Genomic DNA, 14,874 nt, shown 5'->3' with positions numbered 1-14,874 from the left:
CCCTAGCCTCTGCTATCTCTTTACTGTTGTCCATGTCCATGAGTCCTTTTTCCTTTTTGCTCAATCCCTCCACCCCTAACCTCCCCACCACTATAGCTGTCATCCTGCTCTCAATCTATGTGTCTGTCTCTATCGTGCTTGTTCAGTTTGTTCATTAGATTCCACATATGAGTGAAATCATATGGTATTTGTCTTTCACTGATTGGCTTATTTCACTTAGCATAATGTTCTCCAGTTCCATCCATACTATCACAAAGGGTAAAATTTTCTTCTTTTTTTTTTACAGCCAAGTAGCATTCTGTTGTGTAAATATCCCATAGTTGTTTTATCCACTTACCTACTGATGAACACTGGGGCTGCTTCCATATCTTGGCAATTATAAATAACACTACAATAAACATAGGGGTGTTTATGTGCTTTTAAATTAGGGTTTTGGGTTCCTTTATATATATTCCCAGAAGGAGGGTGTCACTGGGTCAAAAGGCAGATCCATTTTTTATTTTTTTGCAATATCTCCATACTGCTGTCCACAGTGGCTGCACCAGTCTGCATCCCCACCAATAGTGCAAAATAGTTCTCCTTTCTCCATATCCTCGCCAGTACTTTTTGGTGATTTATTGATGATAACCATTGTGACAGGTGTCAAATGATATCTCATTGTGTTTTTATTTTCACTTCTCTGATGATTAGTGACATTGAGCATCATTTCACATATCTATTGGCCATCTGTATGTCCTCTTTGGAAAAGTGTCTATTCAGGGCCTTTGCTCATTTTTTAATTGGGTTGTTTGTTTTTGTTTTGATATTCAGCACTGAAAGCTAATATTTTAAATTGAAATGATTACACTTTGTTGTATTATGGTGAAATCTTTTGATCAAAGGCTTTGTTCTAATTTTTGTTTGAGTGGGTTGATTTCAGTCATGTCCTTAATCCTAAAGCATGAACTTTACTCTTGGATGTTGCCTCTTATTTTTAAAGTATGTGTCTTCCTCAGACTGAAATAAGTGTTTGAGATACTCAGAAAGACCTCCACTGTGGCCTGCCTGTAACATCACGTCTCTCAGGATTGCTTGACTCTATATCTGTTTTCATCTCAGCAGCTCTCTTTGTGTGGTCTTGTTTCTTCACCCTGGGCCTTAACCATTGAGACATGGTAAAATCTCACTCAGATTTCTGAGCCTTAACACAGCGTCCCTTTCTGACTTCCTATGTAGCAAATTCTAGCCACTTCATCAGTGCTGACTGGAATCTTGGCCTTCACACTTAGTAAGAATGCCTTGTTCACCATTCCTGTACTGACATGGAGAATATAATCCATAATTAAAATTCATGCATTTCCATCTTCTCAATGATCATGGTTGTTCAAAGCCTAAAAACACTTAACCTGATACACTATATGGTTTGAAAAAGTTTGAAACCTTTTATTCACATAGTAGAAGTAGAACCAAAACTATATTATCTTCAGGAAATTTTTATTAAATCAGTTTACCTAAAAATATTAAAATATATATGGTACATTCTATTAGTATTGTATCAAATATCTTAAAAATATCATCATTGATATGAATATAGATATCTACCTGTATGTTTTTAGAGTTTGCATAATAGAATAAAGTTTTCTTTAATTTGTTAAATTAATTCATAGGTACTTTGAAGTAAAATATAATTTTCTTTAAAAATACTTTGTCAAGAAAAGAACACTAAAGAATATGAATATTAATATGAAAAGAGCTGTGTTTATATTGCATATGTTTTACAATAAATGTGTTTTCTCTAAGGGATATTGGAACTACTCTAAGTTTCTTTGTTATCTCAGGCAACTTTTTAAAATTATCTGACTTTTACTTTCATCATGTGTAAATAGAAATGATACTCTGTATTTCATTATTAAACAATTTGCTAAATAAATCAAATTAAAGTATTTTTGGAAAAGTTTGTGTGCTTTGTTATTACCAAAGCAATGCTTGTTTTCCAATTTTTTTAATTGTAAACTTCGAATATAGACATATAAAAAGCTTCTAATTTAGAAAATAAAAATTTTACTTATTTGAGTACCATACATAGGAGTACTTAGATTAGTAAATACAATATATGCTAAAATATTTATATTTTTCTTGTAAATGTACCAAGAAATCAAATAATAATGCCCAAGTCATTGATTACTGAGGAATATTTACTAGGGTTAAGTAATAATATCTTGTAATAGACCAATTTGAGATAAGATATAAAAATATAGTAAATGATATAATATTTACATAAAGATATATTTTTATTATTTTAAAATATCTCACTTGGAATTTTTAAATTACTGTTTAAGCTGTTACAGTTGTTCCCACTTTTCTCCCCTTCCCCTCCCTCAAACAGCCCCACCCTCTTCATACCCCCAGCCAATCCCCACATTGTTGCCTCTGTCCATGGGTTGTCCTTAAATGTTCTTTGGTTAATCCCTTTACCAACTTTCAAGCCATGTGCCTTCCTTTCCAGCAGCTGTCAGTCTTCTCTGTGTATCTAAGCTTCTGTTACTGTCTTGTTTGTTAATGTATTGTGTTCATCAAATTCCACATGCAAATCAGATCATGTGGTATTTTTCTTTCACTGACTGGCTTAATTCACCTAGAATAATTTTTTTCAGGTCCATTCATGCTGTTGTAAAATGTAAGAGCTACTTCTTTTCTGCTGTTGCACAGTATACCATTGTGTAAATGTACCACAGCTTTTATCCACTCATCCATTGTTAGGCACATAGGCTCCTTCCAAATCTTGGCTATAGTAAGTGGCACTGCTGTGAACATAGGGGTGCATGTTTTATTTATTTACATTTTTTTATTCTCTGAGGTTTGTTAGAAAATAGACTTCATTATAACATATATTTATACTAACATAAAATGCATTCATATTATGTTTAGTTTGATTTGTTTTAAAATGTATCTACTCATATAACCAGTGGAATATTTCTTTCAGACCAAATAGTTCCTTTGTGTTCTCTACTAGCGAAATCTCAGTTCCTGGTCCTAGGCAGCTACTACTTTTGATTCAGTCACTATAAATTAGTTTTGAATGTTCTAGTCTATTTTGCCTGCTGCTTTTTGCTATATGTATATGTATATTCATAGTATATGTGTGTATGTGTATGTATGTATGTGTATGTGTGTATATATGTATATGTAAATACATATATACGAGATCTGTCCAGAAAAACTCTAGCCATTGTTAATATAACAAGAATGGTTTGCACAACATTGATGTAATCTGGCAACCAAGGAGAGCGGAGTAGAGTGTGCTTGTGTGAACAATGAAGACTTCACTGTACTAGTCAGTGGGGGCAGTAAACTCTACTAATTGAGCATGTGTACTCTGTGGCTGTTGCACTCAAAATGCCTAAGTGTATAGAGAATGAATCTGCATCAAATTTTGCATTAAGCTTGACCATTCTTCCACAGAAATTATGCAGATAATTCAGAAGGCCTCAGCTAGGGGCAATGGTTATAGTCAGCTTCATCACAACAATACACTAGCTCATACATCACATCTCTTGCAGAGTTTTTTTGGCAAAACATCAAATCACCCAGGTGACTCAGCCCCGCTATAGCCCAGGTTTGGTGCCCTGAGACTTCTGGCTTTTCCGAAACCTAAAATCACCTTTGAAAGGAAGATACTTCAGACTGCCAATGAGAATCAGGAAAATATGATGGGGAAGTTGATGGCAATTGGGAGAACTGCATGAGGTCCTGAGGTGCCTCCTTTGAAGGGGACTGAGGCCTCATTGTCCATGTACAATATTTCTTGTATTTTTTATCTTCTTCAATAAATGTCTCTATTTTTCATATTGCATGGTTGGATACCTTTTGGACAGATCTCATTGTATATGAGAAAGATATGTAGATTTTTCCATATTCTTGCATATATTATTCACTTTTATTCACATGTAACATTCCATTGAATGGATAAACCACAAATTATCCACTTCACTCATTGCTTTTGTGATCTCATTTAAATTCATGGCTTAAAGTAATATTTAATGTATTCCCAGCCCTAAACTAGCTCTCTAAATCCAGAACTGTAAATCTAGCTAGCTATTTTACAATAGAATTTAGGTATCTAATAGATACCTGAAGGTCAATGGGTTGACAATTGAACTCATATTCCCTACTCTTTTCTCCATTCACAGTTACAAGTAATTGTAACTGGTATTCTTGCTGTTAATCAAAAACATAATTTCCTCAACCTCAACTCCCCCTCCCCTCACAATCTTTCAGGAAATCCTCCAACTCTATTTATAAAAGCATATCTAGGTCTTAGTATTCATCACCATCTCCCCAACTACCATCCTGATTTCTGCTCTCATCATTTCTCTTACACATTACAGTATTAGTCCCTAAAGTAGTTGGTTTATTTCTATTTTAGCTCTTTGTCACTGATATGCTCAACACAACAGCCAGAGTCATTTTTTTAAGTCTTAAATCTGCCTATGTCCCACTTATAATGAAACTCTTCCAAGATGAATTATTTCACTCTAAGTATAAGCCAAACCCTCATAGTGGCCTACAACTCTGTTCATGATCTGATATACTTCCCCTCTCACCCATAATCATAATTTCTTTGAATCCATGTCTTTCTCTTCCTGCTTTACACTAATTAACTTGACTGTATACTATTCCTGGAATATGTTAAGTGCACTCTCACCTTAGCCTCTTTACAATTTGACCTTGTGCCTAAAATATTCTTTCTTCAGATAACCACATAACTAATGCCCTTACTTTCTTTGCTCAGATATCAACTTTTTAATATGGTTTACCCTGATAAACTGCTTTAAATTACAACAATTGTTTTAGGTTCAGTGGTTGATAGTTTATTGTCATTTTACTGTTCATAGTTTTGATGTTCTTTTTCTTAGAAAAGTCCCTTTAACATTTCATATAATAAGGGCTCGGTGATGATGAACTCCTTTAACTTGACATTATCTGGGAAGCATTTTATCTGCCCTTCCATTCTAAATTATAGCTTTGCTGGATAGAGTAATCTAGGTTGCAGGTCCCTGCTTTTCATCACTTTGAATACATCTTTCCAGCCCCTTCTTGCCTGAAAATTTTCTTTTGAAAAATAAGCTGAAGCCTTGTGAGAATTCATTTGTAGGTAACTATCTTCTTTTCTCTTGCTGCTTTTAAGATTCCCTCTTTATCTTTAACCTTTGGCATTTTAATTATGATGTGTCTTGGTATAGTCCTCTTTAGATCCAACAAAGTTGGGATTCTCTGTGCTTCCTAGCCTTGTATATCTATTTCTTTCACCAAATTAGATGTTTTCTTTCATTATTTTTTTTTCAAATAAATTTTCAATTTCTTGTTCTTTCTCTTCTCCCTCTGGCATCCTTATGATATGGATGTTGGTCGTTTGGAGATGTCCCAGAGCCTCCTTATGCTATCCTTGTTTTTTTTCTGTTTTTGTTTTTGTTTAATTCTTTTTTCCTTCTTGTTGTTCTGGTTGAATGCTTATTTCTTACTTATGTTCCAAAATGTTGATTTAAATCTCGGTGCCATCCCCTTCATTGTTTGTTCCCTGTAGATTTTTCTTTATTTCACTTATTGTAGCCTTCATTTCTTCCTGGGCCTTTTTTATACTGTTGCCATACTCAATGAGTTCTTTAAACATCCTGATAATCAGTGTTTTGAACTCTACATCTGGCAGGTTGTTGATCTCTATTTCATTTAGTTCTTTTTCTGGGGCTTTGTTCTGTTCTTTCATTTGGGCCATATTTCTCTGTCTCCTCAGTTTGGATGCTTCCCTGTGTTTGTTTCGGTTTATTAGGTAGACCTGCTTTGACTCCGTATCTTAGGAGCATGCCTTATTGGAGAAGAAGCAATTGTAAATTGTGTGAGGTGAAATCTTAGGTAAACACCAGGGTGGGGCAATACTTTGCTTTGTGGCTCTGTGTCAGGGGAGGGATTGGAGAGAGGACAATGCTACTGCCTGGCTTCTGGAGGTTTGCCTGGCACTTGCCCTATTTTCAGTCACTTCACTTACTTCCCCAGTGTGACTGGTGCCCTTCCAGCTGTTACCCTGGTGCTGAATCCCAGAAGGAGCTGGTCTGTACACATTCTAAGGCCCTGTGGACCCATTAAGAAGAGTCTCCTGAAAATCTGGCATTTCTTCTCCTGCCAAGCCACCACTGTTTTTAATAGCCAGAAGTTATGGGGATTTATCTTCTTGGTGCTGGACCCTGGGCTGTGCAGTCTGGCCTGGGGCTGTGATTGCTGGCTCCTAGGTATCCCTCCTGATTTTTATCCACCACATTTGAATGTGGGATCACCCATTCTACCCCCTTTCTGCACCACACTGGGTCTCCCATGCCTAACTTCCCATCTCCCTGTCTCTGCCCCCTCCTACCATCTGGATGAACGCAGCTCCTTTAAATCCTTGGCTCCTGGACTTCCATACAGCTCCATTTTCTGATAGTTCTGGGTGTTATTTGTTTTGAGGTCTGGTTGTAATCTTTTCTATAGTTGTGCAAGCAGGCAAAGTGTGTTTACCTGAGCCTCTGTCTTGACTAGAAGTCTGAGAGTCCTGTATTTTTATTTTATGTGATTTATAATTCAGGTTTAATAAACATTGTTTTAAACAAAAAAAAAAATAGGTGTCTACAAACAATTATTGCTCATACCAAAATCCTCTTTCAAAGAACAGATAATAAGTTAGTGCCACTTTAAAAATATTTTAGAGATAGTTAATAAGACAAATATGAAATATATGTTAGGACCTTTACGTGATATTTTAACATATTTATCTTTAATAAAATATTTGTATTATATATAATTGTATGATATATCTAATATACTTACAAGTATATCACTGAATTATTTGAGACTCTACCCACTCAATATTAATATTCAAACACAGATCTGCCCAATACTGAAGTCCATAGTATAAAATTTTTAAATATCGTATACTTATGTTTATATGCACAAGTTTATTTATTTGACAATGTGATATATAGTGTAAAATAAAAAATAATGATTCATTTATGATTTATTTGCTTTGTACACTCAAAATAATTTGCTAATATATTTATTATAGAACTTATCATATTATGTTTTAAAAAATAAAAGAAAATGTATGTCTCATCCCCTCCCAGATGATTAATATCATGGAAATTACAACAACCTGTTCACATTTTTGTATCTGCTGAAGCAAGTTTGGACTCATACAGAATGGGTGTCAAAGATGTTTTAAAAACTAATAACTGGCCATGAAAGAAGTTTAAATAACAGATTCATGAGGAGGACCCCATCCCATGGAGCCCTTCGATTCACTGTGGATGAAATAACAAGTCATTCCAGACACCAAAGAAATTGTCTATCAAGAAAAGGGTGTGACGATTCCCTCTAGTGGGGAATGCCCTGAGCCCTTCTCTGAAGTGGCTTATATTGAGAAGGATATATAGCATGCATGCAAAACTTATCAATCAATGCTTAAAGCCTGTATTTATAGAAAACAGATAAGAGATCATAGATAACAATTGAAGGAACATGAACATTTGCCTCAGGTCATGGTGTGTTAGACCTGCTGATGTCAGATGGTCCTTAAGTTAAGGTTCCTGAATTCAGAAATTCACTCCTTCTCTTTGGAGCATAAACATCTGGTTTTTCCTTATCAGGGCAGTTCATAGCAGAGCAAGCTTCAGTGAATACAATTCATGCTTTAGACCAGATTTCCCATGGGAACTGTAGGTGTTAGCATCAGATCACATTTGTCTCCCAGCATTCCCTTGTTTTCTGGTCAAGACTTTACAGGCTCTTTTTCAAGGCCTGGCTTGTGTGGGGCTACAATTCTTGTTACCACACAAAGTGGTCCCCAATATGTTCATGCATGAGTTTTATGAATTCTGTGTTTATTTGTGGTATAGAAGTGAAATAAATATCCACATACCAAGAGATTTAAAGTCCTGGTGTCATGAACAAAAACAGGGAAACATGTTTCAACAAGTAGGTTGGTGTCAGAATTTCTGGTTAGTTTCATCTACTGGAATCTGTTATATCAGGTAAAACAAATTGTCTCTTGGTTGTGGGTGACTAAATCATACAATGTTTGAGATAATAAAAGACATCTAAGGGATCAGGTATCCAGAAAATTTTAAAAATCATATTTATACAAGCTCCAATGTTGATACCCAAATTATAAAACAATTCTATAAAGCTACTAGAGTTTAAGATAGATGAGGAAATGGAGCAAAGAAGTTGCTTGATGTCTGATGTCTTTCTTCACCTCCAAAGTAACCTAGCGTCCTAAGGAAAGAAGTTTGAATATCAATGAAAGTCTAGTTCCCTATATAAAAGTTTATAAATGAAAAAGTAGTGGGAAAAGATTGTTTTTTTCTTTAATTGTGTTGATCAAAAAGTCTGAAAGTTTTTTTCCCATAAAATAAAAGACTCATTTTTCATCTATACCAACAGCTTTATTTATTTGGATATTTTCAGTATGTTGGCTATCTCCCACATGGTATAATGTTGATTGTTCTCAATTACTGTCTCCATTTGATTGCTTTCAACTTCAATCGGTCAACTTCGACCGTGGAGCATCATCCAGTGAGAAATCTCCAGCATGAAACTTCGCAAACAACTTTTGACATATTCAGTCAGTCACAGCACCTTCTCCATACAATGCACAATTTCTTTTTTTGCATTTCAGTTGTGTTTTTACCTTTCTTGAAATAATAAAGCATAATATGCTGAAAATGTAGCTTATTTTCTTCCATCTTCAATTCAGTATTAAAATGATTATACAAATTACCCAATTTTGATAATTTTTTTAAATGCAGGCTGATATGACAGCTGTCACAAAACAATCTAACAAAATTGTTTCAAATGAAGTACTAAGTACTTCATTAAAAACAACTAAGTACTGGTAGAGCCAGCTCATGGAAACACACACACACACACACACACACACACACACACACACACGCTTTTTGGCCAAGTCAATAAATTATCTCCCTAGAGTTCATCATTGAGTTAATCTTGACAAAAGGGTGAAACATTAGGAAAAGCATATCACACATAGTACCTAGTAATTTAGGAAGGATTTGAGTAGTAAAAATTAATCTCAACCTCAAAATGTGGTGTTTTGCTCATAATACTATTTGAGGGGTAAATAAATACAAGGGTGGAAAAAAGTAGGTTTACAGTTGTGAATATCAAAACAGAGTTTATTCTTGTATTTTTTATTATTATGTTATTTTCCATACAAAAAAACTGTATATCTACTTTTGCCCCACCTATATGTAGGACTATATTAATGAGTATCTCAATATTTTCATTTGTTTGGAAATTCTAAAATTTGTTTAAATAATGTCAAATGGAATACATATGTACTCAACATTCTGATTAAAAATGTGTTTGATCAGAAGGAATACACTCTATGTCACTGAAGTTTTATTTATTTTTTTGGTTGATACCTGTTGATTTTCCCAAAATTACATTTTTATATTTCCAACCAAGCTTATATAATGCAATTGATTTAGGGTTATTCCTTCCTTTTTGACAAGTCACTATAACTTGAGCTATTCCACTATAACTGTGCTATTGAGAACCACACATCTTAGCTGGAGGGTAATATGTGTAGACTTGAGTTTCAAGTTCCAAGAATTGTTATCAATTACACTTTATACATTTTTCAGAATAGAATGTTATTGTATTTAAAATTCTAAAAAATAACTATGTGTAACAGTTCAGTTTAGGGTTTTCATAATGAAAAATATTTGAAAAGCAAAAACAATATATTGTGTAAGAGAACAACTTATGATTTAAAGTTAACTGTGTTTTTTTGCTATTGACTTGCTCAGACTGAGAGAGTTTAACATATTTTGTCAATTTCATATTTGATTTGACAGAATATTTTCTCCTGTAATCATTAGCTCTTAAAAATATAACAACTTAGTGGCAAGATAGCAGAGGAGTGAATGGAAGCCACTCTGACCTCTTCCCAGGACCCATGTGTAATTACACTTAAATTGTGGATAAATCACCCTGAACAAACAACTGAACAATAGTGAGAGAAAAACATTATAACCTCAGACAGTCAGAAGAATCACCTTCAGCACAACTTGACTGGTAAGGAGCGTGGTGGAGACTTGAGAAGCCTGGCTGGGCACCCACAGCAGCAGCCAGAGGGATATTTAAGAGGCCAGTTGAATCACCCTGAGAAGAGTGGGGTCTAAACCATAAGTGGGGATCCCCAGTTTATAATACCAGAGACCAAACTGTACACAGATAACAGCTGGCTATGAATACCAGTATGGTTGCGTTCTGACACAGACAGATGGCTGGAGATACAAAGAGCCGTTTAAAGGGCCAACCCATAAAATTTTAGCTGCAGCCACTTACTTTGGGCTCTGGCAAAGGTGGGGGCAGAGTAGGCTAGAGAAAGCTGAGAAGAGGCTGGGGAAGGAGGCTTTGGGGAGAGAACTGAGAAAGTAGTCTGCGGGATCCCAGTGCTGACTCATCCCCCATATGGCAGCAGCCATCTTGCTCAGGCAGACCACACACCTGAGTGGCAGCAGCTCTAGAGGACACCATAGCCACACCCCCAGGAGGGACTCCGCCTTGGCCTGGTGGTGGGCAAACCTGACAGCTGAGTGCAGAGTGGCAGCAACAAATAGTACTCCCTGGCAAAAGGGGGTGCAAAGTGGTCTAGAGACACTTGAGGAGAAACTGGAGACAGAGGTTTTAGGGAGAGAACTAAGAGAGTAGCTATTAGGAAATCCGTGCTTAATCATCCCCCCCAAAAGTAGGAGCCATTGTGCTTAGGCAGACAGCTCTCCTCCAAGCAGCCTGTGGGGAAACAATAGCCATGACCCTAGAAGGGATTCTGCCCCACCCTGTGGTGCTTAAACCTGACTTCTGAGTGAAGAGTGACTAGATTAACAACTGAAGGAGACAGCCACAGTCAGCAGATACCTGGAAGTCTTGAACAGACTACCTAATGTCAGATGAGGTCAACATTTGACATCATGAGAGGCAGACCCAGAAAGAAAAAAACAGCAGTAAATACTAGAGGCTACTGAGATGAAATCCATTGTGGTCTTCTCTATGATTTGTGATATTTTCTTTACTACATAGCTTTTGAACATTCATTTCTTGTCCATCAAGTTTGTGCATATTAAGTCATTAGATTTTAAACTATAGATTATTTCTCTCCTTTCTTATAATAGTTTTAATCTCATTACAGCCTCATTAATAAGGTTCATAGTGGGATTGTAGGAGGGATTATTTTTGCAGATCTGGGTATGTTTTCTGGGCTTTACGTTCTGTTCTGGCAGCTCCTACACAACAATACACAAGACATGGTGGGCAGAGTGACCCTCAGTTAACCCGCTGGAGGGAAGGAACCAACAAAGAATTACCAAACAACAATCAAAACACAATTACTTTGAGACAGCCAATATAAACAATATAAAAGGCATCCCAAAAGCATCAAGTTCAGGAAATCAATGAGATAGCATCACTGAATCTCACAGATCCCTTGTAATAGAAGTTCATACTACAAAATCAGGAAGTCAAGACAGATTAATTAAAGGTGCAGAATTAAAAAGAAGAGTTGCACAAATAATGGGAAGACAAAGAAACAACTCCCAATCTAAAGGAAAGGAGGAATCCCCAGAAAGAGAACTAAATGAAAGAGAAGCAAGTAAACTATCAGATATTGATTCAAAACAATGGTTCTAAGGAAGCGCAATGAATTCAGTGAGCTCAGAGAGAATTACAAAAAACTACAGGGAAACTATGAGGAACTTACTGAAAACTATAGCAACATGAAAAAGAATATAGAAACTATCAACAAGAGGCAATGAAAGGGAAAGTGGTGGCCAGAAAATAGAGACAAATGTACTTGAAAAACAATCTAAAAAATTAAATAAATTAATTAAAAGCATAAAAGAGGAAAAGAATATAACAACTTAGACTTTTGAATAAGCCATAGTTTGACAAAAGTTTTCATTTTTGTGATTTGGTTAATTTTAGCTATAATTCATTAAAATATTTAAAACTGTTCAACAGCATTTATGTGTACATTTGCCAAATAATTTGTGTTGCTCTTACAGTTCAAAAGTAGAAAATCATTTTTACTCCAAAACAAAAATGTTTTTTAATTAATTTATTTATTTTTCCAGATAAGAAACAAAAATATTTTTAAATTCATTTCTTTTGTAACAATTTCCTTCCTTCCTTCTGTCCTTCTTTCCTTCTTTTTGTCTTTAATTTCTTTTTCATTCCTCCTGTTTTCTTCTTTAATTTCTTTTCAAAAAGTAATGCTCTTTCTTCTATCTATTGCCTATATTCTTTTTGTCTTCTAAAATATTAAGTGTCATTTCTTCTACAAGTTCTTACATAATTAATCATTATGAGATTGAATTTAAGCTCTAGTACATTACCTTATGCTTACATTTAAATAGATACTCTACACTAAATTATTATTACCCATGAGCCCAAAATTTTTAGCACATATAGGACAGGATTAGATTAGATTAACCATTTCATTCATAGACTGAAATGTTGTGGATTCAATAAGCATTTGATGGATTATTTTTGTATATATTGATATTCTCTTTATTATTTTCATGGGATCTCTGCTAAAGCCACAATTATGGATACAAAAATTCATTATTGGTGGCATTTTGAATCTTGTTGGTTACATATGTATGTACATTTTTTTCTTTTTGAGAATGATTTCTCTGTTTAATAGAATCTTTAAATTTCTCTCTTAACTGTATTAATTATTTTTTTTTTGGTAGGGAGTGTATTTAACCCAAATTTACTGATTTACTGATTTTTAATAACTAAATAATAATTAAGAAATTAAAAGCATACAAATGGTGTTTAAGACCTAAAATGTTTTAAATATTACTTCAATTTTATGGACATCTAAAAATGGTAGATTTCCTGTATGTCTACATTCTGGAAACTACCTGGTCATTAAGGACAAGCATTATCTGTCATTCTCTTCAATTTTTATATTCACAGATGTTTGTATAGTACTGGTTATAAAACACACAGGTTTTAATGAAATAATTAAATACAAAAGAAATGAATGGATGAATAAAATGAATACTTTTCTAGAGAATGTCTTTTCATTTTATGTTATATATTTATTAGATAATGTAGTTAGGTATACATACATATTTTAATGTTAAATATCTTTAATATCAAATCAAAATTCATTATGCAATATAATATTTAATAATATATAGCACAAGCAACTTTAAAAAAAGAGAGTTGTCAAACTTGTTTGATCAAGATAAATATAATGTTATATTGATCCAGAATAATTTACATAATATTGCTGATCTTTTTCAATGATCCTGAAGAAGTTATAGAAACTTCTATAGGGACCTGGTTTTTAAAGAACCTGTTTGTATAACAATTTATTATTTTTGTTACATTAATCTATTATGCCTTTTTTGATATTAAAGGAACTTGTGATTACTTGATGCCTCCCTTTGTCTATTCCATCCACAAATATTATCTTTAGAATTATTGATTACTCATTCTATGGAAGGAGATTTTAATAATGCTTGTTAAGTAAAGGTTTTTTATAATTTGACAATGCATAATTAGTGTCTGAGATAGCTTGGTGTCTGAAAGAAAAATTTGAATTAACTTTACATGATATTTTTTTTGACAGCAAGGAAAAAATTCATAACATTGCCAAATTTGCTTTTAAGAAATGTTTAAATTCAGAATGACATATAGTAATATTGGTGTCTACACTATTTTATTTATCACAGAGTAAATCATGATAAGCTCAGAAAGTCAAGATGCTCGAAAAGTATAAACTGAGGGGAAAAATACTTACTGTTAAATTGATTCATACATGTATTTAGAAATTGGAAGTACTGTGAAACTAAATAATCAGCAGCCATTCTGATTTTTATATAGTAATGTTAATTTTAAATAAGTGAATAATTATAAAAACAACACAAAATATAGAATCATAACTGACACATATACATGTGTGCATGCATGCACACATGTATACATATATGCTTTTGCTGAATTTTTTAAAAATTTATTTATTTTTTGTTTAATTTTTCACATTCGTCTCCACTTACCCACCACCACTTTCCCCTGCCCCACCCTGAATTTTTTTATTGTAACATTCAACTCATCTCAAAATATCCTTCCATTTATTCTACCCTATTTTTATATCTAAGTTATATATTCTTTTTTTTAAGTTATATATTCTCGACTCAAACTATTCTATAATCCTCAGCTTTTTATTACCACTCACCTTCTCACATCTCTTTCTACTCTATCATAACAAAGAATCCAATTTTCCAAGTGTTTTCTGGCTAATTTTCCCCTGGCTGTGTCCTATGCTGTTTTCTATGATTACAACAATTTTCTAAACTATAACTTTCACACCATTTATTTCTTTTCTTAAAAGTTTACTCCAGGTTAATTTTACTTTAGAAAGCCCAAGTGGATGAAAAACACGGCCCAAATATGCATTTTATAAATTGAAAATATTTCTATTTGTGTTATTTGAAAGAAAATAGACAGAATAATATGTGTAGTAAAGAGGGTTAGGAGCAGAGAGGGACTTCCTGATTAAAAGTTTTTTTGGCATTAAAGGAACTTGTGATATCTACTTCCCAGAGGATTTTCAGAATCGGAGAGACTCATCTCTCTGATAGATTAGGTGCAATTTTGCCTGGAGGTAGGTGACAAAAGAGATAGTTCTTGCACTGTGATATAAAATAAGGAATAATAAGTTTGAGTACCTTATAATAGCAGTTCTTTCCTTTTTCCTATTCTGAAATTGTGTAAGATGTCTAGACTTTAGATACACAATTGTGTCATCAAGCAACTTTTGAATTTCACTAA

Source organism: Pteronotus mesoamericanus, unplaced genomic scaffold (genome assembly GCF_021234165.1).
Source record: "Pteronotus mesoamericanus isolate MK-2021 breed Mesoamerican mustached bat unplaced genomic scaffold, CSHL_Meso_final contig_94, whole genome shotgun sequence".
Taxonomy (NCBI): domain Eukaryota; kingdom Metazoa; phylum Chordata; class Mammalia; order Chiroptera; family Mormoopidae; genus Pteronotus; species Pteronotus mesoamericanus.
Note: the sequence above shows the minus strand (reverse complement) of the source record.